A 12988-nucleotide genomic window follows, 5' to 3' on the forward strand; every position below is an offset into this window, starting at 1 on the left:
TCTGGGCGTTTAACGCCAGAAAGGGGCACCAGACTGGCGTTCAACGCCAGGAAAGGGCAAGAACCTGGCGTTAAATGCCAGAAATGGGCACCAGCCCGGCGTTTAACGCCAGATTTGGCACAAAATGTGTTTTTGCATGCCATTTGGTGCAGGGATGACTTTTCCTTGACACCTCAGGATCTGTGGACCCCACAGGATCCCCACCAACCCACCACTCTCTCATCTTCTTCACCCATTCACCAATCACCTCAATACCTCTTCCCCAAAAACCCTTCACCTATCAAATCCCATCTTTCTCTTCACCACTCATATCCATCCTTCATAAAACCCCACCTACCTCACCTTTCAAATTCAAACCACTTTCCTTCCCAAACCCACCCATACATGACCGAACCATGAGCCCCCCTCTCCTATATAAACCCTTCTTCACCCCTTCATTTTCACACAACCTAAACATCTCTTTGGCCGAACACAAAGCCATTCCCTTCTTCCTCATTTCTTCTTCTTCTACTCTCTTCTTTCTTCTTTTGCTCGAGGACGAGCAAACCTTTTAAGTTTGGTGTGGTAAAAGCATTGCTTTTTGTTTTTCCATAACCATTTATGGCATCCAAGGCCGGAGAAACCTCTAGAAAGAGGAAAGGAAAGGCAAAAGCTTCCATCTCCGAGTCATGGGAGATGGAGAGATTCATCTCAAGGGTGCATCAAGACCACTTCTATGAAGTTGTGGCCTTGAAGAAGGTGATCCCCGAGGTCCCTTTTTCACTCAAAAAGAGTGAATATCCGGAGATCCGACATAAGATCCGAAGAAGAGGTTGGGAAGTTCTCACCAACCCCATTCAACAAATCGGAATCTTAATGGTTCAAGAGTTCTATGCCAATGCATGGATCACCAAGAGCCATGATCAAAGTGTGAACCCGAACCCAAAGAATTGGCTTACTATGGTTCGGGGGAAATACTTGGATTTTAGTCCGGAAAATGTAAGGTTGGCATTCAACTTGCCTATGATGCAAGGAGATGAACATCCTTACACTAGAAGGGTCAACTTTGATCAAAGGTTGGACCAAGTCTTCACTGACATTTGTGAAGAGGGCGCCCAATGGAAGAGAGATTCAAGAGGGAAGCCAGTTCAATTAAGAAGGCATGACCTCAAACCCGTGGCTAGAGGATGGTTGGAGTTTATCCAACGCTCAATCATCCCCACTAGCAACCGGTCCGAAGTTACTCTAGACCGGGCCATCATGATTCATAGCATCATGATTGGAGAAGAAGTGGAAGTTCATGAGGTTATAGCCCAAGAACTCTATAAGGTGGCGGACAAGTCCTCTACCTTGGCAAAGTTAGCCTTTCCTCATCTCATTTGTCACCTTTGTTATTCAGTTGGAGTGGACATATAAGGAGACATCCTTATTGATGAGGACAAGCCCATCACTAAGAAAAGGATGGAGCAAACAAGAGACCCCTCTCATCATGAGATCCCTGAGATGCCTCAAGGGATGCACTTTCCTCCACAAGACTATTGGGAGCAAATTAACACCTCCCTAAGAGAATTGAGTTCCAACATGGGACAACTAAGGGTGGAGCACCAAGAACACTCCATTCTCCTCCATGAAATTAGAGAAGATCAAAGAATCATGAGAGAGGAGCAACAAAGACAAGGAAGAGACATTGAGGAGCTCAAGCACTCCATAAGACCTTCAAGAGGAAGAACAAGCCGCCATCACTAAGGTGGACCCGTTCTTTAATCTCCTTGTTCTTTGTTTTTCTGTTTTTCGAATTTTAGTGCTTATGTTTATCTATGTTTGTTTCTTATGATCATTAGTGTCTTAGTGTCTATGCCTTAAAGTTATGAATGTCCTATGAATCCATCACCTCTCTTAAATTAACAATGTTCTTAATTGAAAAGGAGAAGAATTGCATGAATTTTGAATTTTTTAACAGATTAATTATATTGATGTGGTGGCAATACTTTTGTTCTCTGAATGTATGCTTAAACAGTGCATATGTCTTTTGAATTTGTGGTTCATGAATGTTGGCTCTTGAAAGAATGATGAAAAAGGAGACATGTTACTGAGGATCTGAAAAATCATAAAAATGATTCTTGAAGCAAGAAAAAGCAGTGAATACAAAAAAAAACGAAAAAAGGGGGAGAAAAGAAAACGAAAAAAAAAAGAGAAAAGAGAAAAAGAAAGAAAAAGAAAGAAATAAAGTTGTGATCCAAGGCAAAAAGAGTGTGCTTAAGAACCCTGGACACCTCTAATTGGGGACTTTAGCAAAGCTGAGTCACAATCAGAAAAGGTTCACCCAATTATGTGTCTGTGGCATGTATGTATCCGGTGGTAATACTGGAAGACGGAGTGCTTTGGGCCACAGCCAAGACTCAATAAATAACTGTGTTCAAGAATCATCATACTTAACTAGGAGAATCAATGACACTATCTGGATTCTGAGTTCCTAAAGAAGCCAATCATTCTGAATTTCAAAGGATAAAGTGAGATGCCAAAACTGTTCAGAGGCAAAAAGCTAAAAGCCCCGCTCATCTAATTAATACTGATCTTCATAGATGTTTTTGGAGTTCATTGTATATTCTCTTCTTTTTTATCTTATTTGATTTTCAATTGCTTGGGGACAAGCAACAATTTAAGTTTGGTGTTGTGATGAGCGGATAATTTGTACGCTTTTTGGCATTATTTTTAGGATGTTTTTAGTAGTTTTAGTTGAGTTCTTAGTATATTTTTATTAGTTTTTAGTTAAAATTCACTTTTCTGGACTTTACTATGAGTTTGCGTGTTTTTCTGTGATTTCAGGTATTTTCTGGCTGAAATTGAGGGACCTGAGCAAAAATCTGATTCAGAGACTGAAAAGGACTGTAGATGCTGTTGGATTCTGACCTCCCTGCACTCGAAGTGGTTTTCTGGAGCTACAGAAGCCCAATTGGCGCGCTCTCAACGACGTTGGAAAGTAGACATCCTGGGCTTTCCAGCAATATATGATAGTCCATACTTTGCCCAAGATTTGATGTTCCAAACCGGTGTTCAAAGTCACCCTCAGAATTCCCAGCGTTAAACGCCGGAACTGGCACCCAAATGGGAGTTAAACGCCCAAACTGGCATAAAAGCTGGCATTTAACTCCAAGAAGAGTCTCTACACGAAAAATGCTTCATTGCTCAGCCCAAGCACACACCAAGTGGGCCCGGAAGTGGATTTTTATGACATTTACTCATCTTTGTAATTCTTAAGCTATTAGTTCCCTATAAGTAGGACCTTTGACTATTGTATTTTCATCTTGGTTCTTCTGGTTCCCTCTTTGGGACCGAAGCCAGTGATCACTCTTGTTCTTATGTATTTTCAATGGTGGTGTTTCTACACACCATAGATTAAGGTGTGGAGCTCTGCTGTACCTCGAGTATTAATGCAATTACTATTGTTCTTCTATTCAATTCTGCTTGTTCTTTGTCCAAGATATCACTTGTTCTTCAACTTGATGAATGTGATGATCCGTGACACTCATCATCATTCTCACTCATGAACAAAGTGACTGACAACCACTCTTGTTCTACAAGCATTCGAGGCTCTAGTGAATATCTCTTGGATTCCTGATACACGATGCATGGTTGATCGCCTGACAACCGAGTTCTCGCCTGACAAACGAGCCAGCCATTCCGTGAGATCAGAGTCTTCGTGGTATAGGCAAGAACTGATGGCGGCATTCAAGAGAATCCGAAAGGTCTAACCTTGTCTGTGGTATTCTGAGTAGGATTCAATGATTGAATGACTGTGACGTGCTTCAAACTCCTGAAGGCGGGGCGTTAGTGACAGACGCAAAAGAATCACTGGATTCTATTCCGGCCTGATTGAGAACCGACAGATGGATAGCCGTGCCGTGACAGGGTGCGTTGAACATTTCCAATGAGAGGATGGGAGGTAGCCACTGACAACGGTGAAACCCTTGCATAAGCTTGCCATGGAAAGGAGTAAGAAGGATTGGATGAAGACAGTAGGAAAGCAGAGAGACGGAAGGGACCAAGTATCTTCATACGCTTATCTGAAGCTCTCACCAATGATATACATAAGTATCTCTATCTTTATCTTTATGTTTTATTCATCATCTATACCCATTTGAGTCTGCCTGACTGAGATTTACAAGGTGACCATAGCTTGCTTCATACCAACAATCTCCGTGGGATCGACCCTTACTCACGTAAGGTATTACTTGGACGACCCAGTGCACTTGCTGGTTAGTTGTGCAAAGTTGTGTAGTAATCACAATTTCGCGCACCAGCCAGCTTCAAAGAAGCAGCAAGGGCAATAGAGCTGGCCTTCTCACCCTCCAGTTCCTTCTCCACCTTGGCCAACTTCACCTCCAACTCCTCCTTCAGACCCTTGATTCGATCAAACTCTGACTTGGCCTCCTCCATAAAAGATTTGGTAGCATGAACCGGAATCCCCTGAATTGTTCGAAAAATAGCTGCACCCATATGGGCCATCTTCAAACTATTTTGGGTAATAAAATACAAATGCTTTAACAGAGACACATCGTCCATGGAAAGCCCACCATAGGCGGCAATGTGTTGGTCAACAAATTCAATGGCATCAAAGTTTGGAGCATCCAAGTTAAAGGGTTCGGATGTTTTTTGCTTTTTCAAAGGTGGGGCACCAGAAGCAGCAGCGGAAGTTTGAGGAGGATCGACCTGATGAAACTGGGGAGTAGGAATTACTTTCCTCGGCCCAAGGGAACTCGGCACCGGGGGCTTCAGGGGGACCTGTGAAGATCCCTCGCCGGCCACCTTGGCCGAGATGTTCAGAGCAGTAGTTGCCTTCTTTGCCCTTTTGAAGGCCTTCATAGAGTCGTTATTCTTTGACATCTCTACAAAACACAAAAACAGTCACGACAAAGAGCTACAAAAGAGGAAAAAAAAGGAAATAAGTACAGAAACAAGTCAGACAAATACCCAAAACAGTCCGAGCCAAGGATGGGTCATTCAAAAACCTTTTTGTATCAAGATGGGGCGGTTTTCTCCATAGATCCTCAAGAACAACAACAAAAGCACGCTCAACATCATCAAGCATCTCCCAAGTATAACGAGACACTCTCACATCCCTCTGCCACTCTAGAGGGAAAGAAGGCTCATCATTTTCGTCAAGAAAAAAGGGGCAGGCCCCTTCGACAGCACGAACCTTAAAGAAGTAATTCTTGAAATCCTTAAAAGACTCATCATACATAGCAAAAACTTTGTGGCCCTGGGCGGACCTGAAGGAAACCCAGGAAGCCTTCTTTTTTGAAGAACCGCCAGGCTTAGCAGAAACAAACAAATAAAGAAACAGAGTCTGGGAAGGTGTTACATCTAGCTCACGGCAGAGAATTTGAAAAATTTTAATAAAACCCCAGGAATTGGGGTGAAGTTGGGATGGAGCAATGTTACACGACCACAACAGGTCGGTTTCAAAAGCAGTAAAAGGAAAAGTAACATTCAACTGCCTAAAAAAGTACTCATAGGCATAAAAGAAGGGACGCTCCCTCTCAATGGAAGTCGGAAAGCAAACCCTCTCATCAGAATCAGGAGCAACAAGCTTGTAATCCCCCTCGCGAGCATTGTTACCACAATTCCAATGACGCTTCCTCAGCTCTGTGCAAAATTCAGCGTCCACAACGGAAACACACAACAAAACAAGGGAGTCCAGCCAATCGGACATCCCCTCAGGAACTTTGGAAGACATCTCTACAATGTTATTGCGAGAAGACATGGGGCCAACTAAATCCTACAAGTAAGAAAAGAAAATGAGGTTACTAAAACATCTCGGACAAAGGAGAAAACAACTCGGACAAATACTTCTCAGGTAATGAAAAGCAAGAAAAGGAAAACCCCAAGACTTAAACCAAAGTCCTGGGGCATCCTTTGGAGGCAGTAACAAGGCAAGGTTTCCAGAAAAATAGTGTGAAGCTTCGCATCCTAGCATTTTTCAAACAAGAAAAAGACCTCAAACAAGCAAGTATTTTCAGAAGCATAAGTCATCACAGTGTACCAAACAAAAAGCATTCCCAGAACGTCAAAACGCGCCAAGCAGAAATTGCTAAAGGTATGAACTTTCTCAAAGTCAGAAACAAAAATGGTCAAGCAAAACAAGGAACAAGATGTAGATTCTCTATCAGAAGCAACAAACAAAACCCTAGAAAGCCTCGACGAAAATATCAAAAGAGCGCACGAAAGAAAGCCAAGGAAAATACGTTTACAACGACAAACAAACAAGATCATGAAAAGGTTCAAACTTTCAAACATGCAAAATCGAAGCTTCACCAAAAAATGAAAAGTAAAGCCGCGAAAGAAGCAAGAAAGTTAGTACCAACCTGAAAAAGCAGCAAGCTTGAAAGAAACTGAAGATGGAAATCTGGGAACACCTTCTCGCAAAGAAACGTGAACAAAGAGCAATGTCGGAGGGAGAAACGTGAAACTCCAGGCGAAAACAGAAGCTCCAGAAACACCAAACGACGCCGCAAACACAGAAAAAAGGAGAAGCGTGAAAAAAAAAAATAGAAGAGCGGAGAGAACGGAGAAGAGAAGTTATGAAAAGGGCAAAAGAAGAGAAACCGTTTCTGGGCTTTCAAAAATCAAAATAAAGAGCCAAAAGGAAACGGGGCAATTAATGCTAAAATTAAGGAAAGCATTAAACCCTCGCACGTTCCCAAAACGTCAATATAAAAGCGCGCGCCTTTAGAGGAAACGTTCTACATTCAGAAGTTTCTACAAAAAGAAGAAATCGACAAAATGCTCGAGTTCGACTTCATCATGAAAGGACCGAAGTCAAAAACTCGACCTCAACAGAAAGACCGAGCTCAAGCAGGGGCACTGTTCATACCCTGGGTCGAGCTGTCCGACCCGGGATGTTCGACAGACAAAGCGACCGACCTCTTCAGGTCAGGACAACCCGACCTCTCCTCAAAGAGCTCGGCCAAGTCACAGGAAAGCCCAAATGAAGGGCCCAAATAGAGGAACGCGCCCCAAATCCAAGGGCAGTCCAAGCCCATAGAGATAAAGGCGGTTCCCTTAAAGATGACCTCACTTAAAGATAAGATAAAGATAAAGATAAGATAACTAACTTATCTTATCCGCAGGAGGCCACATCTCACCATTATAAATACACTGGAGCACCCAGATATAACTCATACTCTGATTCTACTCAATACCTGCTTAATACCCTTGCTAACTTAAGCATCGGAGTCCCTTGCAGGTACCCCTCACCCTCCGGGACGAAGGATCAGCATCACCACCAAGTCCAACAAGTCGGACACACCAGCTCCGGCCGCTGTACACCTGCCGGACACGTCGGCTCCGACCAACACAGAAGGTCTCATCCGAGATCGACCTAAAGTTTCAGGTGACCCTCGGAACACCTCCCAACACCAAACTTAGAGTTTGACTGTGGGGGCTCTTCTTGATTCTGAACTGAGAGAAGCTCTTCATGCTTACTCTCTTTTGTCACAGAGGGATGGCCATGTGCCTTAAACACAAGGTAGTCCCCATTCAATTGAAGGACTAATTCACCTCTGTTGACATCTATCACAGCTCCTGCTGTGGCTAGGAAAGGTCTTCAAAGGATGATGCATTCATCCTCTTCCTTCCTAGTGTCTAAGATTATGAAATCAGTAGGGATGTAAAGGCCTTCAACCTTTACTAACACGTCCTCCACTATTCCATAAGCTTGTCTCAATGACTTGTCTGCCAATTGTAATGAGAACAAGGCAGGTTGTACCTCAATGATCCCCAGCTTCTCCATTACAGAGAGTGGCATAAGATTTATCCCTGACCCTAGATCACACAGAGCTTTTGCAAAGGTCATGGTGCCTATGGTACAAGGTATAAAAAACTTGCCAGCATCTTGTTTTTTTTTTGAGGTAGAATTTGCTGAATCCAGGTATCTAGTTTATTAATGAGTAAGGGAGGTTCACTTTCCCAAGTCTCATTACCAAACAACTTGGCATTCAGCTTCATGATAGCTCCTAAATATTGAGCAACTTGCTCTCCAGTGACATCTTCATCCTCTTCAGAGGAAGAATAGTCTTCAGAGCTCATGAATGGTAGAAGGAGATTTAATGGAATCTCTATGGTCTCTATATGAGCCTCAGATTCCTTTGGATCCTTAATAGAAAACTCCTTCTTGCTTGAGGGACCTCCCAGGAGGTCTTCCTCACTAGGATTTTCGTCCTCCTCCTCCCTTGTGCATTCGGCCATATTGATCACATCAATGGCCTTGCACTCTCCTTTTGGATTCTCTTCTGTATTGCTTGGGAGAATACTGGGAGGAGTTTCAATGACTTTCTTACTCAGCTGGCCCACTTGTGCCTCCAGATTTCTGATGGAGGATCTTGTTTCACTCATGAAACTGAAAGTGGCCTTTGACAGATCAGAGACTAGATTGGCTAAATTAGAAGTGTTTTGTTCAGAATTCTCTGTCTGTTGCTGAGAAGATTATGGAAAAGGCTTGCTATTGCTCAGCCTATTGCGTCCACCATTGTTAAAGCCTTGTTGAGGCTTTTGTTGATCCTTCTATGAGAAATTTGGATGATTTCTCCATGATGAGTTATAGGTTCACCTATGTAATTAACCTCTGCCATGGCAGGGTTTTCAGGATCATAAGCTTCTTCAGAAGCTGCCGCTTTAGTATTGTTGGATGCATGTTGCCATCCATTCAGATTTTGAGAGATCATGTTGACTTGTTGAGTCAACACTTTGTTCTGAGCCAATATGGCATTCAGAGCGTCAATTTCAAGAACTCCTTTCTTCTGAGGTATCCCATTATTCACGGAATTCCTCTCAGAAGTGTACATGAATTGGTTGTTTGCAACCATGTCAATGAGTTCTTGAGCCTCTTCAGGCATTTTCTTTAGGTGAATAGATCCACCTGTAGAATGGTCCAATGACATTTTCGAAAATTCAGATAGACCATAATAGAATATATCTAATATGGTCCATTCTGAAAACATGTCAGATGGACACCTTTTGGTTAGCTACTTGTATCTTTCCCAAGCTTCATAGAGGGATTCACCATCTTTTTGTTTGAAGGTTTGAACATCCACTCTCAGTTTGCTCAGCTTCTGAGGAGGAAAGAATTTATCCAAGAAGGCAGTGACCAGCGTATCCCAGGAGTCCAGGCTATCCTTGGGTTGTGAATCCAACCATATTCTAGCTCTGTCTCTTACAGCAAAAGGGAAAAGCATGAGTCTGTAGACTTCAGGATCAACTCCATTCGTCTTTACAGTCTCACAGATATGCAAGAACTCAGTTAAAAACTGATAAGGATCTTCAGATGGAAGTCCATAAAACTTGCAGTTTTGTTGCATTAAAGCAACTAGTTGAGGCTTAAGCTCAAAATTATTGGCTCCAATGGCAGGAATGGAGATGCTTCTTCCATCAAATTTGGACGTTGGCTTTGTGAAGTCACCAAGCATTCTCCTTGCATTATTATTATTTTCGGCTGCCATCTCCTTCTCTTGTTCGGAAATTTCTGAAAGGTTGTTTCTGGATTGTTGTAATTTAGTTTCTCTTAGTTTCCTTTTCAGAGTCCTTTCAGGTTCAGGATCAATTTCAACAAGAGTGCCTTTTTCCCTGTTCCTGCTCATATGAAAGAGAAGAAAACAAGAAAAGAAGAGGAATCCTCTATGTCACAGTATAGAGATTCCCTTGTGTTAGTAGAAAAAGAAAGGGGAGAAGAATGTAGAAGAGTGGGTTCTGATATTTAGATGGAGAGAGGTGAAGAGAAGTGTTAGTAATTAAATAATTAAATAGAATAAGAAAAGAGAGGGAAAATTTCGAAAATAATTTTGAAAAAGGGATTAGCAATTTTTGAAAATTAGAGATAAGATGTAATTGAAATTAAAATTTAAAACAATTAATTAATTAAAAAGAATTTTTGAAAAAGAGATAGGTATTTTCGAAAATTGAAGAGGGAAAAGTAGTTGGGTGGTTTTGAAAAAGATAAGAAACAAACAAAAAGTTAAATAGTTAGTTGAAAAAGATATTAAAATCAAATTTGAAAAAGATAAGAAGATAAGAAGATAGATAAGATATTTTGAAATCAAATTTTGAAAAAGATAAAATTTTTGAAAAAGATATTGTTCCGGGGGTTACCTGAAACGTGTAGCTCGGTCGTTTGGAGATGCCCGAGGTGGGGGTTCAGGGACCCGAGCTTGACATGCAGAGTGGTTGGTGGTTGTACCTGCAATGACACTCCGATGCTTAAGTTAGCATGGGTCCAAGCAGATAATGTGTAGAATCAGAGTATGAGTTATACCTGGGTGCTCCAGTGTATTTATAATGGTGAGAAGTGACCTTCTTAGATAAGATAAGTTAGTTATCTTATCTTATTTTTATCTTATCTTTGGGTGAGGTCAGCTTATCTTCAACGGAACCGCCTTTATCTTTCTGGGCTTTGGCTGCCTTTAGATTGGGCTGCGTTCCTTCGTTTTGGGCCTGCTTTGGGCTCCTTTGGCGAGTTGGCCGAGCTCTTTGAGAAGAGGTCGGGCATTTAGCCGAGCTCTTTGAGAAGAGGTCGGGCATTTGGCCTGAAGAGGTCGGTCGGCTTGTCGCTAAACATCCCGGGTCGGACAGCTTGACCCAGGGTATGAACAGTGCCCCTGCTTGAGTTCGATCTTTCCATGAGATCGTGCTTTTCAGAGCTTCGATCTCTTTGGAAGTAGTGCTCAAGCATCTGTCTTGCTTGTTTCTTCATTGATTTGCAATCTTTTGCAGATTTTCTAGAGGTTTGGTACTTCACAGTCCGTCCTCTTTTAAGTAGTAGTGTGGGTTTTCTACCCTTGCTTTCTGGATCACGCCTTGCTTTTGTGTTGACAACCCTCTGCTTTGGTGAAGTTATCCTTGCGGCTTGATATCCTGACTCTTAGTAACTTGTCTGATGACTTTTTAGTGTTCTTTGTATAGAACCTTTTAGTCTCGGATGACATACGTAGCCCTGTTTGAGATTGTGCCTTTTTTGAGTGGAGTTGTATCCCTTTTAGCTAAGCACTTTTGAGCCTTAAGGTTTTTTCTTAACCTTTTGGCTTGTTCTTTTTTGAGATTGTACTTGCGCCTCTTCTTAGCTGACGTCGACCTGTACGACTTTGCCCCTGCTTGAGTTCGATCTTTCCGTGAGATCGTGCTCTCTTTGGGGGAAGTCGTACTCAAGCATCCTGATTTTGGTCGATCTTGAGTAGTTTTATTTTGTGCGAGTTTGGCATTGCCTTTTTTAGTTGGTCTGAACAATTTTGATAGCCTTGTCATGGAGCTGTGGCCTTTTGGGCAAAGCTATGTCCCTTTTAGCGCACGCTTTTCGTTGGTCCAATTTCTCGTGTCGACGAGCTGTAGCTTTCGTTGGTCCGACTTCTTGTCGGTCCAAGCTGTGGTTTTCGTTGGTCCGACTTCTTCTTGTCGGTCCAAGCTGTAGCTTTTGTTGGTCCGACTTCTTGTCGGTCCAAGCTGTGGTTTTCGTTGGTCCGACTTCTTCTTGTCGGTGCAAGCTGTAGCTTTTGTTGGTCCGACTTTTTCTTGTTGTTCCAAGCTGTAGCTTTGGGCCGACTTTTTCATGTCGGTCGCTTTTAAGTTATTTCGAGTAATCCTCTTTATTGGACCTCTGTCAGGTCTCTTTCAGGGATTACTTTTATAACTTTTTGTTTATGGGATGACTTCTTTACGTCAGTCCCTTCTCCAAGTTATTTTTGTAATCCTCTTTCTTGGACCTTTGTCAGATCTCTTTCAGGGATTACTTTTATAACTTGTCCGTTGTAGGAGACCGACTTCTTTATGTCGATCTCTTCTAAGTTATTTCGTAACCCTCTTTCTTGGACCTTTGTCAGGTCTCTTTCAGGATTACTTCTATAACTTTATTATTGTAGGAGACCGACTTCGTCATGTCGATCTCTTCTAAGTTATTTCATAATCCTCTTTCTTGGACCTTTGCCAGGTCTCTTTCCAGGGATTTGCTGATAACTTGGGTTGACTTGGTCCGACTTCTCAACGTCGGCCAGTCTTTAAGTTACTATTTTAGCAATCCGTAAGACCTCGTCAGGTTCTTTTTTTGGATCACTTTCGATAACTTCTTACATTATTCTGTGTTCATCTTTGCCGATTTTGTCGTGATCGGGCGATGATTTTGGTGTTTCACCTTGCCGACCTGCCGTAGTCGGGCGTCTTGGTAGGAAACTTTTTAGGGAATCTGCAATCTTTTAAACAATATAAAGATAAGAGTGTGTACATGTTAGTACTTTACCTTTCTAGTCGGGCAATTTTTTTGGATCTCGGCCTGGCGCCTTTTTAGATTGCAGGCATGCCATGACCTTGGTAGCTCTTGCCCTTCAAGTTCGGGCAGTCTGTAGCAACCTTTCCCCAGTTCTTCTAAACAACTTGGTATGGTCCTTTCCAGTTGGGTGCTAGCTTTCCTTCTCCAGGTTGAGTTGTTCCGATATCATTTCGGATTAGGATAAGGTTGTTGTTGGCAAAGCTTCGCTGTACTGTCTTCTGATTGTATCTTGAGGCCATTCGACGTTTTTAATGCCTCTTCCATGATCGGAGCTCTCTCTCGGACTCTTGGAAGTAGGTCGAGTTCTTTCCTTTGGATTTGGGATTTGACCTCTTCATTGTAGAAGATCATTCTTGGGGGGTCCTTCTTCGATCTCTACTGGGATCATTGCCTCCATTTCGTAAATCAATCGGAAGGGTGATTCCCCCGTGGTGAAGTGTGGAGTTGTCCGATATGCCCATAGGACTTGTGGGAGCTCTTCAGCCCAAGCTCCCTTTGTGTCCTTTAGTCTCCGTTTTAACCTAGCTAGTATGACTTTGTTGGCAGCTTCTGCTTGTCCATTGGCTTGTGGGTGTTCTACGGATGTGAATTTGGTGCTTTATTTTCAAGTTAGCCACTCTTTTCTTGAAACTTGTGTCCGTGAATTGAGTGTCATTGTTTGTGGTGATGGAGTAAGAAACCCCAAACCTTGTAATAATGTTC

Source organism: Arachis stenosperma, chromosome 10, assembly GCF_014773155.1.
Source record: "Arachis stenosperma cultivar V10309 chromosome 10, arast.V10309.gnm1.PFL2, whole genome shotgun sequence".
Taxonomy (NCBI): domain Eukaryota; kingdom Viridiplantae; phylum Streptophyta; class Magnoliopsida; order Fabales; family Fabaceae; genus Arachis; species Arachis stenosperma.